The sequence below is a fragment of the Gopherus flavomarginatus genome, chromosome 3, assembly GCF_025201925.1.
Source record: "Gopherus flavomarginatus isolate rGopFla2 chromosome 3, rGopFla2.mat.asm, whole genome shotgun sequence".
Taxonomy (NCBI): Eukaryota; Metazoa; Chordata; order Testudines; family Testudinidae; genus Gopherus; species Gopherus flavomarginatus.
The window spans coordinates 144,398,220-144,422,878 of record NC_066619.1 but is presented as its reverse complement, the minus strand read 5'-3'; the positions used below and the strand labels follow the sequence as shown (position 1 = coordinate 144,422,878).

Sequence of the window (24,659 nt, the reverse complement as noted above, 5' to 3'; positions counted from 1 at the left end):
ATGCATAACTTTCTTAGGACTGCAATTACTTCCATTGCTCCTGCTTGAGTCCTCAAATCAGATTTCCAAACTTCTTTAGGAGGAAGTCCTGGGGGGACACCGAGACTGCATTCCTCCCCATGGATGGGAAGGCCCCGTAGAGCTGCAATTTTTGATTTGGGGGCTGAACTTAAAAAAAAGTTTTTAATTGTTCGTTTTTCTAGGATTTATTTTATGTTTAAAAAAACTGAAGTAAAACTGAAAACAAAGTCCTTTTGAATCAAAAGGTCAAAACATTTTGTTTCAAAAATGTTGAAGTGAAACAATTCAAATTTCAACTTGTTTTATTTCCAGCCCAAAAAATCGATGAATTTCACACACATTTGTGAAATCTTTCAGTCAACATGAATCTGCTTTTTTCAGTGGAAAAAAAGTTTTATCTGAAAAATTTTGCCCAGCTTTACAACACAGCTTCATTTTTAAAAATTCATACATGTTAAATTAAAAAAAAAAAAGAAAAGACATTTATTTCCTTGGTCAGTTACATTTTTAAAAAATGTTCCTAGCTTGATTTGTGGCTACTTGAGCAAGCTGAGTATTTCCTTTAATATCCGCCCATCACCTCTTTTTAAATGAACCACCATATTGGCCTCTGTTGCTGAAGAAACTATTGCTGAATTTCTGTACATTGATCTGAATAAGGATGACAAATTATGTCCTTCCCATAATGCATTTGAACAATACTCTAAAATGCACACTTACTGTTGGTAAATGCTTCCTGGATGCCAGCTAACACTGTGTGACAAGCCTTTATTCCTTTTATTCTTAAAACTTCATCCACAATGACCCTTTAGTGAGTTAGTTGCAGATAATTTCAGAAGGAAAAGGGGTCCAAAACAATTCTCTAGATACACTTCCTTGTTTTCTTTAACCAACTTTAGGCCATTCAAAGTTATAAAAACTCTATACAGACAACTTGTATACAACTTTAAAGCACGTATGTGTGGAACATGAGTGTCAAGGTCCTAATCATTTTATTATAATGTGAAAGAAACCCAAAATGAAGAGGCAAAGCCTAATACTTTACTTTCAAAAATAAAATGGCACAAAAGAATTCCAAGGCTACCTACCTACCTGCTCTTGAAAACAAAGATCATTTTCTGATTACATGAGATCACAAACTTTGGTAACAAAAGCAGCACATGTATTGTTTTTTCCTCTGTGAATTTTAACTATGGCCACCAGATATTAAAAATAAAACCCTGCAAATCCCTGTTGTGGTGATTCATTTTAAAACCATGTTGTACACTATTACCCAAGACCAATTCACTCTCTGAAGTTAATGCAAGGCATGTCTAGGTGGAAAATTTACACAGTGCCATTAAAAAGCTATCTAAGCCCATGACTCACTTCCTAATTCAGTCTGAATACACACAATATTTCAACAAATTAAAAAAAAAAAGCACAGAGGCAAACACATAATGAAATCTATTGTATTACCCAATGTTCTGTTACTGTAGGCAGTATTCAACACAAAGACCAGTACAAAATACATTGCTATCTGTTCCCCGTATGTATTGACTGGAACTGTGCAATACTTTTGTTATAAAACACCCAAATCTAACCAAAATTTCAGGTTCACAGACAAATTAGGAATCAGCTGGGTTTCAGTTTTGCATAGGGTCCTAAAGGGGAGATGGGCACTTATGAAAATCTGGCCTTGTGTTGCATTTTCTGAGCCTGTTCTCATCACTAAATTGGATGTGAAATGGTTTATTCTCCCTGGATAGCTGGAAGTATCTATAGGCTAAGCTTGGTGATATGTTAGGGGTTCATTGGGGGCCTGATCCCAAGCACAGTGATATTAGCAGAAAGACTCTTTGATTTCAGTGAGTTTGGACCAGGTTCTGAGGATGGGCACTGATTCACATATCTAAATGGGAACTGAATTGGGGTTGATAATGGCATAGCAGACGCCTTGTCTCATTTTCAGGTCCATAGATTTCTGGAGCTGGCATTAAGAGCCAGCCAGGATCCCAGGCAGATGGCGCTAGCACGATGGAACCTTGGCATTGAATGGTCGTCAATGTGGTGCAGAGATCTGTTGCTCTGTGCATGTAGAAGAGCTGTGAGAGAAGTTTTAATGATTTCATGCAATTTCAGGATCAGGAAAGCAAGTCGACAGAGGAACAGGTGCTGTGGCACATGCTGTTGTTGGTAACCCATGAACTGTAGTCCTGCACAATCTTGAACTGCCTTTCTGCCATTACATTCGTCAGTAGGCTAAATTATTATCCTGATCCTTGCAGTGGTTTTTGTTTGAAAGTTTTTGGCTGAGTGTTTGCGTACTGGTGGATTCCCGTTATCCCATCACAGTTTACATACTCAGGGATCTCGGGCAGATCCTTGGCAACATATGTCATAGTGGACAGGAGGCAGCCTTGTTCAGGGCGGCATTCTTGATAGCATTTTTCGGTGTTTTCAGGATCAGTGAGCTAGTATCTGGGTCCAGTAGGGACTCAACAGGAAGGGCTTTGCAACTGCGTGATATAGAATGGCATGAGCATTCAGTGATATTACACTTGTGAAGGTCAAAGATGGATCATGTCAACCAGGGTTAATCTGTTATCCTCTGTGAGGGTGGTGAATCCGGGGTCTGCCCAGTTCAGGCTTTGAAGGCCTACAGGGTGATACAGCCGAAGGGGAAAGGGCCCTTTTTTTATGCACAGTGACGGGAGTCTCCACACACAGATCTTCTGATAATGGAGCAGAGGTTAGGAAGAATTTGCAGATTAAGTAGGTTGATGGCTCTTTGCAATGTTAGCTCTTCAGATTTGGTATCAGTAGGCATAAGTCAGGAGATGGGATGAGACTGAAACGGATCACTAGCACACAGCCTTGTTCTTCACAAGGCTGTGATGCTGCTTAGCAAGGAAAGATCATGCAGGGTTCTGAATATCTGCTTATGGGATTTCGAGGAGAGAGAGGTGTTTGAGGGCAATCTTGTGGAGCAAATGGCATTCCAGAAAGAGGTCAAATCTCTGTTCTTCATCAGCTGGGTCTGTTTCATAACTAGAAAAGAAGCAGATTGTTCGATACATATAAGAATTGCATAGGCCATGCCAGCGTGCTTTATATTTCCAGACCACAAGCATCATTAAGGGAAAATTAAAGCAGTAAATAAATAATACTTTTAACAATAACTTGCTATGATATTGTAATCATCAGGAAAACTGGGAAATGTGAAGTTTTGTTACAAAAGTATTGAAAGAATTCGATGGATCAGGGCCAAAGCATGTAATCACATGCTTAACTTTAAGCACATGAGTAGTGCCAACTGGTTTCAATGAGGTAATGTCCTTAAAGTTAAGCCTGTGCTTAAATCCATTGCTGAACTGGGGCCTTCACGCTGCATCTCCATTCATACATCAGTCCTGAGCAGTAATTGGATGTATATTGTCAAGCTGCAATTGCTACATAAATTCAGGCCAGTAGGTATGTACTATTTAATAGCAAGGCAGAGTTCCAGGGCTAAGTGGGCAGGTAGGGCAGGACAATAATGGCAGTGAAGGGTTAGATATAAGGAAATTTTAAGGCAGATAATGACAACACTGAAGGCCACTACAAATGAAAGAATGTTAAAAATTGAATGTAGTTGGTAACTACTTATGGGCTTTACTTTCTGCATTTCTCTGAGTGAAGGCAATTAAAAAAAATCATTTCTACTACTTTGAATTCATTTAATTTTCAGTGTCCTGGCACCCCAATGTTTGGGTTTCAAACACGACACAGGAATCTTGGTCTAAGAACTATTTCCAGTCAGATATGGAGCCCTCAAAAAGGAGGGTTGAATCTTTTTAATAGTCTCTGGTTTTATAATGTGGGTTTAAAAAAAAAAGTGCTAGGAGTGCTAGGGATGCAGCACCCTCTGGCTTGAAATGGTTTCCATCATATACAGGGCCAGTACAATGGCTGCATTATCTCTAGATTATTCTTGGGCATGATATTTTTGCAGATCTTTCTAATCCACCATGAAAGAAAATTTCAGATTATGTGTTGTAACCTGATCTTTCACCGCTAACATAAATGAGCTGATGCTAAATTATAAGGGTCAAGATGAACATTTATAAGTTTGTCAAGGGGGAAAGTAATATTAGAGAGAAAGTATGAGCATTAATTAACAAATGGAGGCATTGAAATTAATGATGGCTCAAAAGTATCTTAAATACCAAACTTTTAAAAAAGTCTCTTAAAAAATCAATATCTAGAGTATAATTAAATGATAGATCTTTAATGAACAAATTTTGGCAGCCAAATCTTACAAATTGTTCAGATTGGCTTAGGTCTATGTGCAGTTATAGTAAATACCAAGGATTAAGTTGGAAAGAAGTTTCTGATGTGTTACTGTAAGGATCTGAGAGAGTGAACCTCCCTTCAATGAAATTCACAGATGGTACTCAAGTTTGTGAGGTTCCGTCACCCTCCGAAATATTACAGGGTAAGTACAACAGGAGCTAAGATTACTGACCAGCTGGAAGGGAACAAGAACAACATCACAGCAGCCACACAGCTGCAGAATGGCTGCTTGCAGGCAGTAATTGCTAGGCTCTGCACATATGAAGGACCAGCAGCTCCTCAAAAAGTATTCTAGGGCAAAGGTCCCAGAAAAGTGCAATCCAGGGGAGATTTCACAGCGGAATCAGTGTTTCTGTGTAACAGCCTTTGGGCCTACCTGGTAACCTGACCCAAAGCCCATTGTAGGCAAAGGAAAGACTCACAACAGCAAGTGGGACTAAAGGGCAGAACGACGCCACACTGGGGTACTGCCATTCACTACAAAAATAAAGAGTTGGGAAAAAATTGGGAATGTTGTAAGCATGATTTGAACAATCATTATGGTGCAACAGCACACGCTGGTTCCTTCACAGCAGGGCAGAATTCCAGTTGGTCATTCTGCAGCGTTTCTCTCACAGACTAAAACTTCCAGTGGGGCTGACTGTCAGGATCCTAGCCCTGAATAGCTCCTCCTCAGCTTGAGCAGCCCTGAAGCCTTGTCCCAACCTGCCCCTGGACACTTTCAGTGGGGCACTGGCTGAGGCAAGGAGTGTGCTCTGCCCACCCAGGCACATGATGGGCAGGGGAGAGGGACACCCCAACACCAGCCCCTGCCCAGCTATACGCAGAGCTGTGGCCAGCAGTGGCTCCGTGGGGGACAGGGGCAGCACTACAGCTGCAGAACACACAGCAGCCAAGTGGACCAGGGCACTGAGGGTGAGGGACTGAAAGGCAACAGCAGGAGCATCGTCCATGCTGCAAACATCACCCAAAGGGGGAGCCGTGACATGAGACCCTGACTGGGGCGGGGCAGCTCGGCAGGGCAGGGTGCTCTTTCCTGAACAGCATTGCCAGCAGTAGCAGGGCAGCAAAACCACCCAATATCACAGCCTACCACTGCTAAATACCCCCCCCACACACACACACACACCTGTCAGTTAGAAATAGCCCAGTGTGGCAGGAAAACCATGTGCATGGCAGCTGTCACGCTGCTTGGAGTGACTCACAACTGTGAGTGCCTACTTCAAGGCAGCCTGTCAGAAACAGGGCAGATACCCTAAGCTGGCGGAGTGTTCTAGAATAACATTTCACCAAGCCAATAACAAATGTCAACTCCTGGATCACTATACCATGGAGTCACAGACCCCCCTGCTATCTTGCCACCCAGACAAACTAGATTTTGTGATAGATGGTGTAACGGTCCGGTGTCAGGGCTCCGCCCTCTCAGGCGCAGCTGGGAGCCAGGGCGCCTCACTACACGCGGCAAATAGTTCCGGATTCCAGCCCTTCAGCGGGAGTTAAGCCAGCAATAGTCAACCAGCCCAAGCCCTGGGTCAGGGCGGGGCAATAAACTGTTCAGAGCTCAGGCCCCTCAGCAGGGGCTGAGCAGACAAATAGTCAATAGGCCCAGGCCCTGGGTCAGGGCAGGGCAGTAAGCAGTTCAGCGCTCAGGCCCTTCAGCAGGGGTTGAGCAAACAATTAGTCTCTATAAGTCCAGGCGAAAGGCCTCCCTAGGCCAGCGAGAGGGGGAGTCTGCAGCCCTTGGGAGGGTGGCAGAGGGAACGCAGGCCCTCCCACTCCGCTGCGTTCCAGCCCGGGGCCCTAGCAGCGTGTCAGTGGGGATCCTGGCCGCAACACACTGACATGGGTTCAGGCTCTTCGGGAGCCAAACCAGGGTCGTCTACCCCCGGGCCACTTCCGACGTCTCCCTCTCCGGGTACCTGCGTCTCGCTGGCGTCTTCCAGTGGGTCCCAGACCATGGGTTCCTCAGGATACCGGGCATGGGGAAGCTCAGGCAGCTCCTCAGAATACCAAGCACGGGGAAACTCAGCCCAGGCGGGAGCTCAGCCACCCGCGTCTATTCTCTTTGGCAACTGGCCTCCACGTGAACGCCGGGGCTGGGCTTTTATACTTCGTGTCCAGCCCCTAGACTTCTGGGGGGCAGGAACTGGCGGTGGTGGCTCTGCCCACTTTGGCGGTGGTAGTGGCTCGGCCCTCTCAGGCGCAGCCGGGAGCCAGGGCGCCTCACCACAGATGGGCACAAACCAAAAATCACATCAGGTTTCTCCCAATCCCAAAAGATCAGTCATTCACTCCAGATCAATTGGTACTCCAGATCTTACACCAAAGATAACACTGGCAGCCAATTCTATACTGAACTAGGCAGTGATTTATTAGCTAAAAAAAAAGAATGAGAGATATTGAGAGGTTAAAGCAGGTGTAATATATGTACAGGGGAATTGCAGTTTGTCATTCCAAATGGTGGCAGTGAAAGAAAAAACTGTAAGTTTCCCTAAAGTCTTTTCAGTGTATCCAGATTGTCTCTGGGGATATCCACTTTGTATCTGGTACTCATCCCTGCAAGAGTCCAAACAGTCCAGAGATGAAGGCTCTTTCTTGTAATCCATTCTTATATGTTCATCTGACAGAAGACAAGCTCACAGTGTCTCTACCCACATGGGCTTTTCCTTTGATGACGGTGAGTGAGGATGCATTTAGTTGTTTGACCTCCGACCATCATACATTTTAAAGCTACTTGCTTTAAAATTAGCTTTTCCCATTAAAGTCCTTAAGTTGTTTTTAGCATTGCACAAGATTTCTTTGATGGGTTATTTAGTTACAAGGATGTATACGGTGTAAATATTTGCTATTACATTATAACAGGAACAGATATGTGAAAAAATGCAAGTAACATCCCATTAGTTTTCATGAAGTTTAAACAGACAATTCACTCTTCTACATCTAACCATTACTTTGATCTGTACTAATACAGAAGTGAATTGACCTGAATACACTCTAGCCTGACCTGGTCTGCCAGGTTCATGACATCCTTCTCCCCCCATCCCTGTGTCTGTAGATGGTTTGCTATGCCCTACTCCTGCAACTTCTATGCACAGGAAGAGGCTAAGGGTGCCCTCTGCCTGCCCGGGCACATGATGGGCAGGAAAGAGGGACACCCCAATATCAGCCCCTGCCCAGGGGCTGATTACATTACAGTAGTGCCCCATCATGATCAGAGTCCCACTGCTCTAGGCTCCACACGGACACGTGGAGAGTGTGCCTCTAGAGCGCCCACTTGGTGCTAGACGTGGTGCTTTCACTGTCCCACTAAAAAGAGTATTTTTCACACACCATGAGAGCGACATAGCTGGGTTGACCTAACTTTTTAGTGGAGCCTCCTCCTTGGGCTGTGGCTACACTAGAGACCTAAGAAGCACTTCTGCAGACATAGCGCTGGCCACACCAGCACTTCGGTTGGTGTAACTTACATCACTCAGGGAGTGGCTTATTCACACCTCTGAGCAAGGGCTGGGTCTCTTAGCCATTGTTAGCCTGAGAGGCCCAGGCAGAACCTGCTGGGCTCTGAGGAAAAGAAAGAAAACAAATAAGGTCCCTTTACTGATCCAAAGGTTCCAGGCCACAGAGGATCAGCAGCATCTCCCACGCTGTGATTCAGGGGAGCTCTGAGTCCTAGCTCTGCTTCTCTCTGAAATGCCAGCTGTCATAAACAGATAGCTAAGGGTTAATGTCTCTTTCACCTGGAAAGGAGTGACCTGAAACACCTGACCAGAGGACCAATCAGGAAACAAGACTTTTTCAAATCTGGGTGGAGGGAAGTTTGTGTGTGAGTCCGTTGTTCTTTGTCTTTGTCCCTGCCTGCAGGTATATGGGATCTTGGGGAGCAATTACCACACAGCTGGGGTTCCAATTAATTTCTTTATTAAAGGAAAAAAAAGGAAGTGGTGGGAATTTAATAATGAAATACGATGGGATGGGGTGTATAGGGTGTTTACAATAGACAACGATGCGGGGGGTTCTTCTTATTGAACAGTGTAGGGAGTTCTAATAGTGGGCTACAGCAAGTGGGGTTCAGCACAATGGGACACAGTACAGTCAATAAGCAACTCTAGATACAGTGTGGAAATGCAAAGCATACCCAAAAGAAATGCAAAATAAAATAGTAGCTTCTATATGAGTTAAGAGCTAGATACACAATGTAACACAGTGGCATCAATGTAAATACAAAGTATATCAGAAAAGTGGAGGAAACCGATGGGGTGTTATAATTACAAGTAAAAGGTGAGTTACAGTACAACAATACAATATCAATATAAAGGCTGGGTCAAGAAACAGGAGGGGGGGTGAGTGATTAGTGGTATGCAGACGAGCGGCTGGAAGCAGCAAGATCTCCGGTAGGGGAGGGGCAGCGGAGAAGTGTAAAGAAGGGCTAGAGAGAGGTTTAAGCAACAAGCGGACACCAAAAACAAAGGTAAAAAAAAAAGCGGCAAAGGGTTTGGGAAGTTTCACAGGGGGAGAAGCAGCAAGGGGTTCGGGAAGTTCGGAGGGTGATGCAGACGCGGGGGGGGGAGCAGCAAGGGGTCGGGAAGTTCGGAGGGAGTGCAGATGCGGGGGAAAAGCAGCAAAGGGTTATAACAGGGAGACACGGAGGAGCACACGGGGGGGAGATTGGAGCGGGGGAAAAACAGACACGGGAAAGTTCAGGGAGAGATCGGGACAGCAGGAAGGCGAATTTAAGCAGCAAAAAACCTTATCTATCTTAACCAACGACTAGGCAAAACAACAAATATCACAATTCTAAGCAAAGCTATAACAAGCAACTATACGGAGCAACAAAACAGTAAACTATAACAAGGCAGTTGAAACTTACAAGCTCTACAATCTTAACAAACTATGACTTATTAAACTAAAAAAAAAAACAAGACCTATGGTGCACTTTATGCTATGGGGAGGTTACAGAGGGCAGAGTGGTATGTGTCCAGGACCCAGCTCCCAAGGAAGCCAAGGGATGGTGGCTACAGCGGTGGATACAGCTGAAAGCAGAGAGCCCCAAGGTAAAGCCCACAGGAGCAGAGCTTAGCAGCGGCACAAACTTATTTTTAGCGGCAAAGAGCCCTGGAGTTTAAGAGAGGTTTTAAGACACAGACCAAGGTTTAGCTTGAGTCTGTGTGCTGGGGAAACAGAGCTAGCAGCTAAAATAATAAAATAAAAGTATAGAAAGTTTTACAGAGGGATTCTTACCAGTCCCCAAGGCAGCAGCAAAGGCAGAAGCAGCAGCAACATCAGAAGAGGCAAGGAGGGCTCGGTACAGTCTCAATAATCAGGAGATCTCTCAGGTAGCAATTCGTTCTTCGGGGGGGAGGCGTTCAAAAACGGGGGTACGCTCAAAAATAAAACAAGAGCGGAGAAAGGACCCCCCAGAACCCCTGGCTGATCAGACCAGGCAGCAATGCAAGAACCTTTCTGAGGTGTGTTTCAAAAATGTCTGGTTTTAAAGGCAAACTTGGGCAGTTTCCTGCCAGTAATCCTGATAGGCTCCCTCTGTCACAGGGGAGGGAGCACAGGGAAAAAACTGAAGGTAAGCCCAGAGACATGCCTGGACATAGTGCTGTGCAATAGGTGACTCAAGAGCACATGAGGCCTATGACTCATGCCCAGGATCTTAAAAACACATTAGGTCTTGCAGCTCTGGACATTGCCTACCCTACACCAAGCCCAGGCTCAACGAGGTGATAACAGGACTAACCCTTTGAACAGGGCAGTGGTCCCATTTAGCACGCAGCACAAGTGGCCATCTCTTTGAGAAGGGCAATGGCTCTTGTTAAACAACTTAAGGGGCCCTCCCTTTGAGAAGGGCAGTGGCCCTGGTAAACAACTTAACAGCCAGGGAAGGGCGGCCACAGGAGAACAGAAAACAAAATGGAGTCTGGGGACAGCTGTAAGAAACAAAATGGAATAGGGGATAGCTGTAACATACAGTCTTGTGTCTGTCCCTCTCGGCTATGGGAAGGATTTTTCTGTCTCCTGCTTTCTAATCTTCTGTTTCCAAGTTGTGAGTACAGAGTTCATAAAACAATAGGGTTTATTGTTTTTTTCTTTTGTATTTACATGTGTGTAGTTGCTGGAGTGTTTTGAATTGTATTCTTTTTGAATAAAGCTGTTTATTCATATTTCTTTTAAGCAATTGACCCTGTATTTGTCACCTTAATACAGAGAGACCATTTTTATGTATTTTTCTTTCTTTTTATATAAAGCTTTCTTTTTAAGACCTGTTGGAGTTTTTCTTTAGTGGGGAACTCCAGGGAAATTGAGTCTGCAGCTCACCAGGGAATTGGTGGGAGGAAGAAGTCAGGGGGAAATCTGTGTGTGTTAGATTTACTAGCCTGACTTTGCATACCCTCTGGGTGAAGGAGGGAGGTGGGGGGGAGCTTGGCTCTCTCTCTCGGTACCTATTTCCAGGACTGGAAACGGGGAGGGTGGAGTCCCTCTGTTTAGATTCACGGAGCTTGCTTCTGTGTATCTCTCCAGGAACCCAGGGAGGGAACACCTGGAAGGGAGAAGGAAAGGGAAATGGTTTATTCCCCTTTGTTATAAGACTCAAGGAATTTGGGTCTTGGGGTCCCCAGGGAAGGTTGCTGGGGGGACCAGAGTGCCCCAAAACACTCTAATTTTTTGGGTGGTGGCAGCTTTACCAGGTCCAAGCTGGTAACTAAGCTTGGAGGTTTTCATGCTAACACCCATATTTTGGATGCTAAGGTCCAAATCTTGGAATATGTTATGACACCAGCCCTTCCTGAGACTGGATCCTGCCTTTTAAGGAGCCACCCTTCTCCAGGGGGAACAGGCCTCCCAGGTGTGATGAGTCTGAGCTGAACTTGTTAACCCCTTCCTGGCAGGCGTGGGAACTTGTCCAACCACAAAGAGACAGCCCCTGCCCCCCAGTAGGTAGACAGACAAAGGGCAGGAGGGGAACAGAGGCATGGAGAGATGAAGTCATTTCCCCAAGGTCACGCAGCAGGTCAGTGGGAGAGATGGGAAGAGAGTCAGGTCTCCTGAGACCCAGTCCAAGGTGCTACCTACTAAACCATGCAGCCTTTCAAGTGAGTAGCCCTGCTGAAGCCAATGGGGACACTCACCTGAGTGAAGTAAGGTATGTGTATAAGGCCTCAGATTGTACAGCACCTCGACCATGTATTGGTGTCACCTATGTAATAATAAGAGCAGAGAGGTATCTAGCTAAGAGTTGAAAAACTCAGTTACAGTGAGGCTGCCTAACAAATAGTAACTTGTAGGAAGGGTGGGGTGGATAAGCCCGCCTGGCTCATACTGGAATTAAGGACAGAAAATACTGTTGGTTGTGCTGTTACTTTACACAGTGTTTTGTGGGATAAGGGGATGAGATGCTCCTGTTTCTTCCTGCTAATGAGCAATTCAGGTGGGAGACCCTTTGTCTTACTCCGTGGCCCCCAGTGGAAGTGTTTGGCAGTGTGGTTTCTGTTCCCTGTAGGAAATGAGAAGGCGCCTTGGTGGAAGGGCAATTGGGAGTGAGGTGATTGCTTTGGATACGCAGTGGAGAAGCACTGACACAGCATCAGGATTATGTTTCTTTGCTGAAACCTACCTAGGAATTTCCTCATTTCCAGGCTTATTCTTTTATTTATATGTGAAACCTTCATTCTGAATTTCCTGTCTTCCTATGGTGAGCTGTTAATCAAAGTGGCAATGTTTTCTAAACTTAGGCCTGGTCTACAATAAGCATTTATACCGATTTTAGCAGCGTTAAACCGATTTAACGCTGCACCCGTCCACACAACGAGACCCTTTATATCGATATAAAGGGCTTTTTAAACCGGTTTCTATACTCCTCCCCGACGAGAGGAGTAGCGCTGAAATCGGTATTACCATATTGGATTAGGCTTAGTGTGGCTGCAAATCGAAGGTATTGGCCTCCGGGCGGTATCCCACAATGCACCACTGTGACCGCTCTGGAAAGCAATCTGAACTCGGATGCACTGGCCAGGTAGACGGGAAAAGTCCCGCAAACTTTTGAATTGCATTTCCTGTTTGCCCAGCGTGGAGCTCTGATCAACACGGGTGGCAATGCAGTCCCAAATCCAAAAAGAGCTCCAGCATGGATCGTACAGGAGATACTGGATCTGATCGCTGTATGGGGAGACAAATCTGTTCTATCAGAGCTCCGTTACAGACGACGAAATGCCAAAGCATTTGAAAAAAATCTCCAGGCTATGATACAGAGTCCACAGCACAGTGCTGTGTGACAAGCGTAACGGAAAGCCAAAGAATCAAATGGACGCTCATGGAGGGAGGGAGGGGGAACTGAGGACTCCAGCTATCCCACAGTCCCCGCAGTCTCCGAAAAGCGTTTGCATTCTTGGCTGAGCTCCCAATGCCTGTAGGGTCAAACACATTGTCCAGGGTGGTTCAGGGTCTATCTCGTCAATTTAATCCCCCTTCCCCCCCTTGAAAGAAAAGGGAAAAAAATATTTTCTTGACTTTTTTCAGTGTCACCGTATGTCTACTGTATGCTGCTGGTAGACACGGTGCTGGGGCAATGAACTGCAGCATCCTCTCCCCTCCCTGGTACAATGGTACAATATGACTGCTATCCATCAGCAGCAACAGCAGCAGCAGCAGCCACCTGTGAGTGCTCCTGGGTGGTCTTAGGTGAGGTCAACCGGAGGCGCCTGGGTAAAAATAGGAATGACTCCTGGTTATTCCCAGCAGATGGTACAGAACGGCTGGTAGCCGTCCTCATCATAGCAACTAGGGGCTGAACTCCATCAGGCCTCCTCCCTCTTTAATGTCTAAAGAAAAGATTCTGTACTGCCTGGACTATCATGGCAGTGGGATGCTGGGCTCCTCTCCCCTCCACCGTTTAATGTCCTGCCTGGACTATCATAGCAGCTGGAGGCTGCCTCCCCCTCATTTTATCTCACTAAAAAGTCAGTTTTATTCCTGCATTCTTTATTATTTCATCACACAAATGGGGGGACCCCTGCAACGGTGGCCCAGGAGGGTTGGGGGAGGAGGGAAGCAACGAGTGGCGTTGTTGCAGGGACACCCCCTAGAATGGCATGCAGCTCATCATTTCTGTGGGATCTGACATGGAGCAGCTGTGCTCTCTGGGGTTCTCTGATACACTGGTTCTCTAGTACACAGTACACTTGCTCCATATTCTAGGCAAGACTGACTCTATTTTTAGATACAACATAAAGGAGGGAATAACCTGGGGGGTCATTCCCATTTTTGTCTTTGGACCCCCAGCCGATCTCAGCAAAGGTCAACCAGGAGCACCCATGACAGCAGCAGATGGTACAGAATAACTGATAACCATCATCTCATTGCTAGTTTACAATGGCCTAGCAGACGGTACAGAACAACTGATAACCATCTCTGCTACCTTGCAAAGGCAAATGAATGCTGCTTTGTAGCGCTGCAGTATCGCCTCTGTCATCCAGTACACATACGGTGACAGTAACAAAAGGCAAAACGGGCTCCATGGTTGCCATGCTATGGCATCTGCCAGTGCAATCCAGGGAAAAAGGGCACGAAATGATTGTCTGCCGTTGCTTTCATGGAGGAAGGAATGAGTGACGACATTTACCCAGAATCACCCGTGACACTGTTTTTGCACCATCATGCATTGGGATCTCAACCCAGAATTCCAATGGGTGGGGGCGACTGCAGGAACTATGGGATAGCTACGGGATAGCTACCCATAGTGCAACGCTCCAGAAATTGAAGCTAGCCTCGGTACATGGACGCACACCACCGAATTATTGTGCTTTGTGTGGCTGTGTGCACTCAACTTTATACAATCTGTTTTACAAAACCGGTTTATGTAAAATTGGAATAATACTGTAGTGTAGACGTACCCTTAGTGACAATCACCCTAACTATGGGCCTGCTGCCACTGCAAATACAGTAGAAATAAAGCCAAAAAGAACTCTTCTTTTGGAGCCTGAAAGCAGGTAGAAACATGTCTGCTGTTCACCACTGCTGATTTTCTCAGGATGCTTTTGCTGCTGTGTAATTGTGTCAGCCACTGGATGCTTTTGCTGGCATATCAGTTTCAATAACCCTGGATGGAAAATCCACAGCGCTTGCCAGGCACAAAGGCTGTGGAGGGCTCCCTGGCTAGTTGTGAGAACTGGCTGAAGGAAGCATATTTTTAATGAAGAAGTCAGTAAAACCAGTTCCAAATCATTCCTTCTGCTCAAAAAAATAGCAAAAAACCTACCTGATGCAATTCACTAACTGCGAAGTCCCGTGAGTCATTATTAGCACTCTCACACAGCCCTGGGTCTCTAGATGTGCTTCAGTTTGTCCTTATTTGGAATTGAGTTTGGAAAGGTCAGTCCAGTGTTCTGTTCTGGGCATAATGTGAGCTGGTTGAAGTGATCTCTGGGTGATCCTTGCAGTGCTCCCTAGGGTGGAATGAGGCTATGAATTGCATTATGGAGATGTGCCATTTTCGTAGTGATGATCCCTCTCTCTCCCCTTCTTTTGGTAACCTCTAGCTTTGGGTTAATCTCCCATTCGTCATATCAGCCATCCCCCTAATCAGGTCTTTACCAAACACCATGTCTGGCTAATCTTTTCCTGTTCACTCTTCAGCTGTCCTTCATCACAACACACCTTCCTTTCTTGATCTCCAGAAATACAAATAGGAAGCAGACACTGGCTGGTGAGACAGTGGTACTCCAGAAAATGAGCTGGGGTTAGAGCGGGTCACAAATTGAATCTGAGCTGACAATGAAATGCAGTAACAAAAAAAAAGCCCATGTCATTCTGGGGTGTGTTAACAGACACTTTCCATGTAGGACATGGAAGGTAACTGTACCGCTCTGCTTGACATGGGAGAAGCCTCAGAAGGAGCACTGCATCCAGTTCTGGGGGCCATGTTTAAAGGAAGAGGAGGACAAATTGTAGTCCAAAAGAGAGCAACAACAATTACATGAGGGTTTAGAAACCCTGAGTTGTGAGTAATGGTTAAAATAATCACACAGTATAAGGGCAGGAAGGGACTTCAGGAGTCATCTAGTCCAACCCCCTGCTCAGGGCAGGACCAATTGCCAGAGAGATTTTTGCCCTAGATCCCTAAGTGGTTTTCCTCAAAGACTGAACTCACAGTCTTGGGTTTAGCAGACCAATGCTCAAACCACTGAGCTATCCATCCTTCTCTGGAATAAAGAAACTAGGACTGTTTAGTCTTGAGAAAAGATGACTTGAGGAAGGCAGACCCTTAAAAGTTTTCAGGTCTGTTAAGGACTGTTATAAAGAGGATGGTGATCAATTGTTCTCCATGCCCACTGAAGAACAAGTAGTAACAAGCTTAATCTGCAGCAAAGGAAACTTAGGTTAGATATTAGGAAACACTTTCTAACTGTAAGGATATTTAAATACTAGACTATGTTGCCTAGGGAGGTTTTGGAATCCCACCATTGGAGATTGTTAAGAACAGGTTGGACAGACACCTGTTAGAGATAGTCTAGGTTTAGTTGATCCTTCCTCAGTGCAGGGGGGTGATTAGATGATCTCTCTAGGTCCCTTTCAACCGTACATGTCTGAGTTATTCCATCAGTCTCTCTACTTTCTCTCTTCCTCTTAGCCTCTCCTCTTCCTGCTCTCTTCTTTCAGCACTGTGGTCTGTACATCCAACTCTACTCTTCTCTCTAATCTTGGCCTGGTCATTTCACTCCCACAACTTCCTGCTTCCCCAGCATTCCCTAACCTAGACTCTCTCCCTGCATTTCCTACCTCAACTCCTGCTTCCATGTTGACCTTTGGAGAAATACTCATTTTCCTTATTTTAAGCTCATTCTCTCATCTGCCAGCTCTACTGTCTTTCTCCCATTTCTTTTGGCATGTTATTCTCCTTTTGGCTTCAGTTGATTTTGTCTCTTTCTTCTCTGAGCGTGGAATCATGGCCCCTTTGAAGTCAACCAGAATTTTGTCATGAACTTCAATGGGGCCAAGATTTCACTCTGACTCTAGTCTGGCCCCTTTCCATATTTTTGATGTTAGCCTTAACCTTTTCCTTTTTCTTTAATCTTGCACCTTCTTGGATCTATACTCTTCTCTTTCCCTACTCTCTCACTCTTCTGCTGGTTGCAACAGCTCCCTCCCCCACAAGAAAGTGCATTGAAAGTTAACAATAAAATGTTACATTTCTTCAAGACTGGTTCCTTGCCTGTGGTGCATGGACCACAAAACTTAGAGTCTGACAGCAGCTTTGGCAAGGCTGTTGGGTGGCCCTGTGGCTATGACAGTTGCTGATAGCACAACACCCCCAAGTTCTCATCCTGTAGCGCCACAAATAAGCACTCTCCCCCAATGACTGAGACATTGCTGTGCTAAGGCAGGACTTTGCTGGGTGTTCAAGATTTTATTGGATGGAGAAGTAATGAAAATAAGGCTGTTTGCTAAAGGTATTAAAAAGGTAACTCTGGGGGAAAAAAGACACCATATGCTCATCTCTGCTGAGCCCAGTCCTTTCCCATTCTAAACAGATCAGACAATCTGTTCCCACTGGAAAATGAAGGAGCCCTTGCCAATGGTGTCATCCAAAGCATGGTAGTTGTTTCTCTTACTATTTACCCCAGGTTTGGTGCTTCATTGTATGACTGAGGTGGTTGAAGCACTTAGAGGACTGCACGGAGTGTGATGGCTCATTTAGACCAATATTTTCCACATGAGTGCCAGGGACAGAAGCAGGGTGCAAGGACCCTCTTCTGGTCCCTTGTATCACCTGCGCAAGGGCAAAGGACAACCGCAGCAACTAGCTACTACCTTCTAGCACCCCTGAGGATTCAAGCCACCTAAACGGGTGAGGAAGGAGGTGGGGCAATGGCCCTGCTTTCCCAACATATCAACCAATGGGGCTGGCAGGCCAGCATATTCTAAAGGATGCTGCAGTGCCTACTTTGCATCAGAGCACTCCAGGACTCTTCATTGCCCCAGCACAGGGCTCCAACTACAGTACAGAATCTGGCCCTTAAAAGGCTCCACCACAAAGTGGCTCTAGTTGAGTCTGGTGTCATTCTATATTCATCAAATCAGAAAACCATAACGTTAGAAGGGACCACAAGGGTCATCTAGTTTAAACCCCTGCCAAGATGCAGAATTCATTGGCCCATAACTGCAGGGTACTCTAGCTGGGCTTGTTAACTCTCCCGCCATAACAGTACAGAGCATGGTGTAACCTGGGAATGAAAGGGGTGCTGAGGTCATGTGGATATAGTCACAGCTAATGTCCCATGACGAAGGGAGGACATCTCTCTAGACCTGAGATCCTGCCTTCAAGTGTCGCCATGAGGTTACGCCCTCCAGTCAAAGCTTTTCTTTTTTAATTGCCTGGACTCAGTCTTGATTTTTTCCCTCACTGCTTATTTTTAAATTGCAATCTTTGCCTTTTGTACTTGTGCTAAAGGCACTTTGAACTTTGCACCTTACCCAGTGAGTTTTATGAGAGATTTTAAATTGCAGTAGATTGAGCAATATTTTACCTCTGATGCTTGCAATTTTGATCTGATTTCTGCCTTAAACTGAGGCAGAGTGAGAAATTCCCAACTTAAAAGGGTTGAGTTATATTTGTGATGTAATAGACTGAGAAATATTTTATCTCTACTACTTGCACTTTGCTCTGAGATTTGCACCTTAAAAAGAGAGTGAAATTGCATTGCACTTTTAGCTTTTCTCTCTTTGATAAATGGCATGAGTTTCTGAGATCTCTGAGAATATTGACACACTGAGGAAACCTTAAAAATTAATAGTATGTGGCTATCTGAGCACAAAATAAAATGAGTTCACCTCTTCTATTCCACACGCACCAGTTGAACTTAGTCAGTTGCAAAGGGAACCGAAGACAATCTTAATTGTCAGCGTTCCCCATCTTTGCAGAACCCAGGAACTTGCTTATGCTGCTATAATTGTTTTTGATAGGACAACAAATGGTATTAAATCAAGAACAACTGAATATTGTGATAACTCTGCTATAGTAAATCAAGAAGTGCTAGTCCATACTTTAGAAGCTGTGTGTCTCAGATTACTCTGTAAAGAGGCATTGAGGAAGGAAAAACAGGCCATACTGGATGATAAATTACCCGCACAAACAGTGCTGATGTAATTCAGTGACAACTTCGAAAGACAAGCGCATGGTGTAGGTTTTTTCTCACTGACTCAGCATGTGCTAATGAATACATCTTATTGTTTTGCACAAAGCATACCATACAACATTGTGCTAACACAATGTTGTATGTAATAAATGGGACAACCAAAATAACACCAAGTATTTCAGCAATCAGTTCCATGCACTTGTAGGCATTAATGAGAATTCTCAAATAATGCAACCTGCTTTTCCCTCTGATGTCTTCAAAAGCCCCAAATTGTTCTGAAAAATTGTTCCAAAGTGTGAATGATGCCACACAGGAACACAGATCCACACTTTCCATCACCAATTTTGAACAAGCTGCAATTAAGACAAAGTTATTTGCACATGTGAAGAAGAAAGTTTGGCTCTCCTCCTTGAATTAAAGCTGTTGGCATAATTCAAAGCACAAGTATGGCAAATCTGTATGGAAATGGTCACAGATTCTATCTGAGCTTCTGTGTCTTGCCCCCATTAGTTTTCTGTAACTGACAGAACTCCAAAAGCTTCAGATAATAAGGTGTCTTATCCCTTTTAATGCTCCTGATGTGGTGCTGTGACTCAGAGAGGATGACACACACGGAAGAGTAACACATACAAATGGAAAATTAACCAAGTCATCCATTGTTTCTTTCCCCCACCAGACCTATAAGTGCTATGTGAGTGGCAAAGATTAACTCCGAGAATACAAAAGACAGTGGACATGAGGCACTGGCTAACAGGGCGGCTGGTGAGAAGGGTGCATGTTTGGACCTGAATTGGAACTGTATGGTAGAAGGAATGCCAGCCCTGCCAGTGCCGTGTGATCTTAGGATAATTGCCAGTTTATAGCCTGGGCAAAGTCATTCCCCTATTGGTTTTAAATATCTTTTGCACATGGCATCATGCAGAATTCTTGTAGAGAAGTTTATGTTTTGATTGCACTTCAAAAATACTAATGTAGGCCACCTTTGCATCCCTCCAAACTTTGGGGTATCCAGCCACCAAGCAAATCCCCTGTGTAAATTACAGCTGCCTCAGAGTTGCTCTGTTTTATAGCATCTGTCCATAGCCTCCAGGGATTGCTCCAAAAGCCATCACTGGCACCTAAGGACATCCTCACTATGTCCTTTTCCCTCCTGCCACTGCTCTGCACTACCCATGGATTCCCCCAACACAGATAGGGATCCTCCACTGGTCAACTAAGCCATCCTTAGGGCTGCTCTGCACGGCCGAAGTTGCACAAAGTAGCCTTAACAAAGCAGAGGATGTGGTACATGGGGCAAGGCATTGGAGAATCAGACCCAGAGTCTTTCCAACTGATATTGAAATGACTTGGTTGAATGGGAGTTTGATGCCTGAGCACCCATCTGAAAAGCTCAATTTTACCTACCCTTTCCACATAAACCTTTGCTAGTTGGCCTCCTATCTGTCTTAATTATATTTCAAAATCCCTTTTTCAGTATATTTAGTAGGTTGTCATTTTAGCTGTCTAATTTTATGCAAGTCATTACTTTTGTGTTGCTCTTTACTCAGGCTGCAAAATCTTGTTCATAATGCGTGTCTCATCACATGCAGGTCTGATATTCAGGGCTAGGCAGCAGGACGTCCTGTGTTCTAGCCTCAGCACTGCCACTGATTTGCTGTCTGATCTTGGGCAAGTCAATTTGCCACTCTGTGCCATGGTTTCCCCATCTGTAAAAGTGGAAAAAATATTTATTTCCCTGTGTCACAGGCTCATTGAGGGTTAAACATAAGGTGACCATTCATCCAAAATATACCAAGACAGCCCTGGTTTTTCATCTGGTGTCTGTGACAAGGTGCTCTACTCACCATGGGACAGCACCACCTCCTGGAGGTGCTGGGGATTAGCTTTGCCATGCTGATGCCACTTTCTGTGGTTGCACTCGGCCACCCTCCATCTCCTTTGCCGTCTGTGGCTCCCTCTCGCTTCAGGAGCCACTGCCTCCTCTTTGCGACTCAGCCCTCCAGCCAGCTCACAATGTGATTTCCCCTTCCAGGGATACCAAAGTCCTTTTGCATGAATACTCCCAAGGAGTCTCTGGCACTACCCTGAAGGTGCCATCCCCGCCCCAGTGGCCAATAGGGGAACCTGGGATCATTCATTACTCTGAGTTCCAGTCCAGTGACCCTATACTTGGCAACTGTGGCCTGCTTTCCTTCAGACTCTGCTGCTTCTTCATTGGACTCCTTTCTACAGTTTCTGGTTTCCCCCGTTCAAATTCCTTCCTCCCAGAGAGCAACTACTGAGCCCTGTAGCCTCAAGCACACCTCCCTTCTCCCCAACTACTTCCCGGATGCCTTTTTCTGTTGCCAGCTTCCTGGTGTTATAAAGCCAGCCCAGCTCCTCTCCCAGCTGGACTTCACTAGAAAATTAGGCCTTAGCACTCCTCGGCTCTCTTCCAGGTACAACCTATAGGTTAATTGGCCTAATTTACTCTTTCAGGCCTTGAGTAGAGTGACACCCCATCTCAGTGTCCCAGGAAATTATTTTAGGACACCTGAAATGCCCTAGGGTTTCATCAATTCAAAAAAAAATTAATAAATGCAAACAGTTTGTTCTAGACATTGCTGTGCAAAGTAGACAGACAGTGCCATGAAATGAGTGCTCAGTGTGTTGAGAAATGTTTGGGATGAGGAGAGCAGTCAAAGGCATGTCCGGTTCTCTGACCTGTTCTTTTGCTCAGGGAAAATGTTAATGATGCTTGTCCAATGTTTCCTGATAAACTCATTCAGACACTAAGTGACTCGGGGAAAATCCTGCCCTCCCTGAGAAATGTGCACAAAAAGGGGGCAGCAATGACATTTACACACATTACACAAACAAATGGAGTTTAGTCTTTATATGAACATTTCGTGACCCTAAAAAATGTCACCACAAAAGTGTCCAGGTTTGATTTTCAATTTATGATCACCGGTGCCAGTCTTTGAGTGTGTAAAGGACTCCATGCAGCAAGGGACGTGTATTATAGTAATCCACATTAAATAACTTTCAGTGATAAACTAATACAGCCAAATATAGACCTGAATTACCATCTGATGCTGCTTTTCTGCAGCCACATGACAATATGCACCCGTTTCCCTGCCTTGGCATATCCTTGAGGATTTGGAGGAAGAGCAGTCAGAGGCTTGAACACACAGGTGAGTATAAATGTTTTACATTTGTTTCTGGAGTACTTTTGCCCAACCTAGGTGATCTCTCTTGCTGAGATTGCATGGCTGTTATCCTTGAAAGCATGGCAGACTCGAGAAAAACAAGTGGTTATTATTTAACAACGAACCCTTTCCATTCCAACGAAAGAAATCCAATGACCAGATTCTGACTTGCTTGGCCCCTTGCAGGTGCACAATGTAGGTTAGTCAGCATGGTAACCTTTTACATGCAATACAGCTCTCGAGCCCATATCCTCAAAGGTGTTCAGATCTAACCTACCTCCTGCTTTCAATGGGTGCTACGTGTCCAACACCGTTTGAGGAGCTGGGCCTCAGTGACTGTGCAAGGTGTACTGCAATCAGTTCTTCTGAATCTGCAACCATCTTTCCTGCTGTCATTAATTCATTTGGTTGACAGCTTCTCCTCCTCATGGACCTGGTCAGGAATCTGTATGGCCCTGCCAGGACGCCAGCCTTCCCTGTATCTTGTGCCTGCAGGTATCCAGCATCACTGCCCTGTGGCTGTGCAGGGAGCCCTCTGCAGCTCCTCTCTCATGGTGCATAGACCATTTAACCAATTTCCTTGGAAATTCTCAGAAAATTCCTTCTGTCCTCAGAGATTAAGTGCTGTAAAGTTGGAAAAAATACACTGCATTACTTATACATAATGAAGAGATTTAATCCCAGCTGCATGTGCAAAACTCAGCCTTACCTGTGGAGTCATGGCCAGTGTCTCCACAATGAAACCTCTGGGAGTGTTTCTAGACTCGGGCATCCAAGGAGCATTATAATTTTTTCCTACTAGCCACAGTTCCTCTCCCCAAACAATGGGCATGGTTTTGGTTTGTGTTTTGAACCACAGTTTTTGCAATCACATGACCTTACCACTTTTATTTCATATAGCATCACTGTGACTTCTTTTGGCCCTTTGAAGTTCTTTCACAGGTCGGACTTTCACCAAGTACTGCTGCAAAGCCTTCTCCAGCACTGACAGTTTCATAATGTAATTGCTAGCTCTTACTCGGCATGTATTTATTTTAACATTTGTCTCAAGCCCTGACTCGTAGGCTACATCTTTTCCTGCGGCAGGGAAAGGCTGCAGAAGGAGGGAGGCAACAGAACACTGCACAGCTGAAAACAGCAGCATGGAAGGGAAGGCACGGCTTGGGTGAGCACAGGACATGTAGGGTATTTATTCAGGTACATACCCACATCCCTCAGGTGTGTCTTTACTCACCTAAGCTGTGTCTCAAGGTCTACACTGCTAGCTATACCTGTGCACTACCTGTCACTGAAAGGCGCATGTAATGTAGATGTACCCTTAGGAGATTTTTATATATTCCTTTTATGGTATTTACAAAAAATTTCATTGATTGCAAGTGTTATTTGATCTGCAATTGTTGCTGCTGTAACTTCACCAAAACTGTCCCCCTGAGCTTAGAGAACTTAGAGCCTGAAGATCTTTCAAACAGGCATCAAATATCTCCCTTGTTGCTACTGTATGTCACACAACAAAAGGCACCTCTTTTATTCATTCTGTGCTGTGACTATGTAGCAAACTTCAGTAAAATTACATCTGTTTTTTCTTTTTTTCTGCTGCTACTTTGTAAATAAACATTTTATGACTACCAAATGCTTCTGAGCCTGCAATTGTCAGAGACATAGCTACTTTGTGCTTCCTGTGTTTTTCAGCTCCACTAACTTCGGGGAGATGTGGCTGAAATCTCTGCTTAAAAGTTCTCCAATCTTTGGCCATAGTTGCTGCCATTTTCATTGAAGCTGGACGTATAATTACACTCTTAGCAACACAAACATTTTGTCTGTGCCAGTGCTGAGCCTTTTCAGCTAGATTTGTTGATTTCTTGTGGATTTAAGTTAGATAGTCACTCGAACAGGCATGTCAGAAAGAGTCATGGAAAGAGTCTCTGCTTCTCCTTTAGTCAGAACTGGAAGGCATTCAGGTCACAGCAGTGCTTTCACCAGGGCCTGATCCAGAGGTCTCTGAAGTCAAAGGGAATCTTTCTGTGGGGATTTAAAATGGAGAAACATACAATAGCTGACATCATGTAATCCAAGAAGATATATTTGCTGGTGACTGCTTTGGTTAGTGTATAGGAAAGTCAAGTGGATCATTAAAAATAGATATATTGCTGCCTAGCTGCTAGGTAATATGTCATGCGTCCATTACATAGGCCCAGGGTCTGATCCAATTACACTGAGTAGGAACTTGCCCTCTGCATCATCCCATTCAAGTAAGTGGGGCCACTCTGGGAGCAGGGAGCTAACCAGTGTGGGTAGAGAGATAAGAGTCTGGCCCACAGTGTTCAAGTAGAAATCAGTGTTTGTGGTTATCAATGGGAGGATATGTAACAGATAATAACTAGCCAGGCTGGATTATTTGTGAGGTGTATTGGAAACTGTGGTAACATTACAAGTTAACACTTTCAAGTGCAAGAGGTTTCCTGGTTTTGCTTGCAGACTAGGAGGCTCTGAGGGAAGTCTTATGTTCTGGATCTTTTGTGGCAGTCTGCAAAGAGCCAGTGTGGGGTGAGTCAGGCCTCTCTGACTTCAGGACCATCCTGTTTTGCCTCATGGTGGTTGTGTGTTGTTAGGGTTCTGGATAGTAAGAAATAGAGCAGTGTTATACTTCAACCTGCCAGAAAGAGTGTTTGATGCTCTCTTTGATGTGGTTGTCCTTGCTGTCCCCTCACGTGGAGTGGTATGGGTAAGGATCTGGCCGTTGGGAGGTGTAGGAGCAATGACCATGGAGGTCTCTAAGGATTGCAAAGGGTGAGGAGTCTGGGATTGTTGGACTAACAGGTCAACCGAGATCAGCAGCATTTGGGTTTGTGCTCCTGCTCTTTGTCCTGCTTGGACTTTCTCCTGTCCACTCCTTCCTTCTCCATGCTGTCAGTATGGCTGACCTTCCAGGCCCTCTGTTCATGGTCCAATGCAGCACTGACTTGCAGCATTGCAGAAAAAACTATTTCACTAGGAGGGTGGT

General features: G+C 45.0%; 1 protein-coding gene across 1 annotated transcript in view; it reads left to right on the top strand.

Moving 5' to 3' along the window:
• Positions 1-24,659, top strand: part of LOC127047353 (pre-mRNA-splicing factor CWC22 homolog) — a 483,087-nt gene that overhangs the window by 246,235 nt on the left and 212,193 nt on the right. The gene's annotated exons all lie outside the window — the stretch shown is intronic.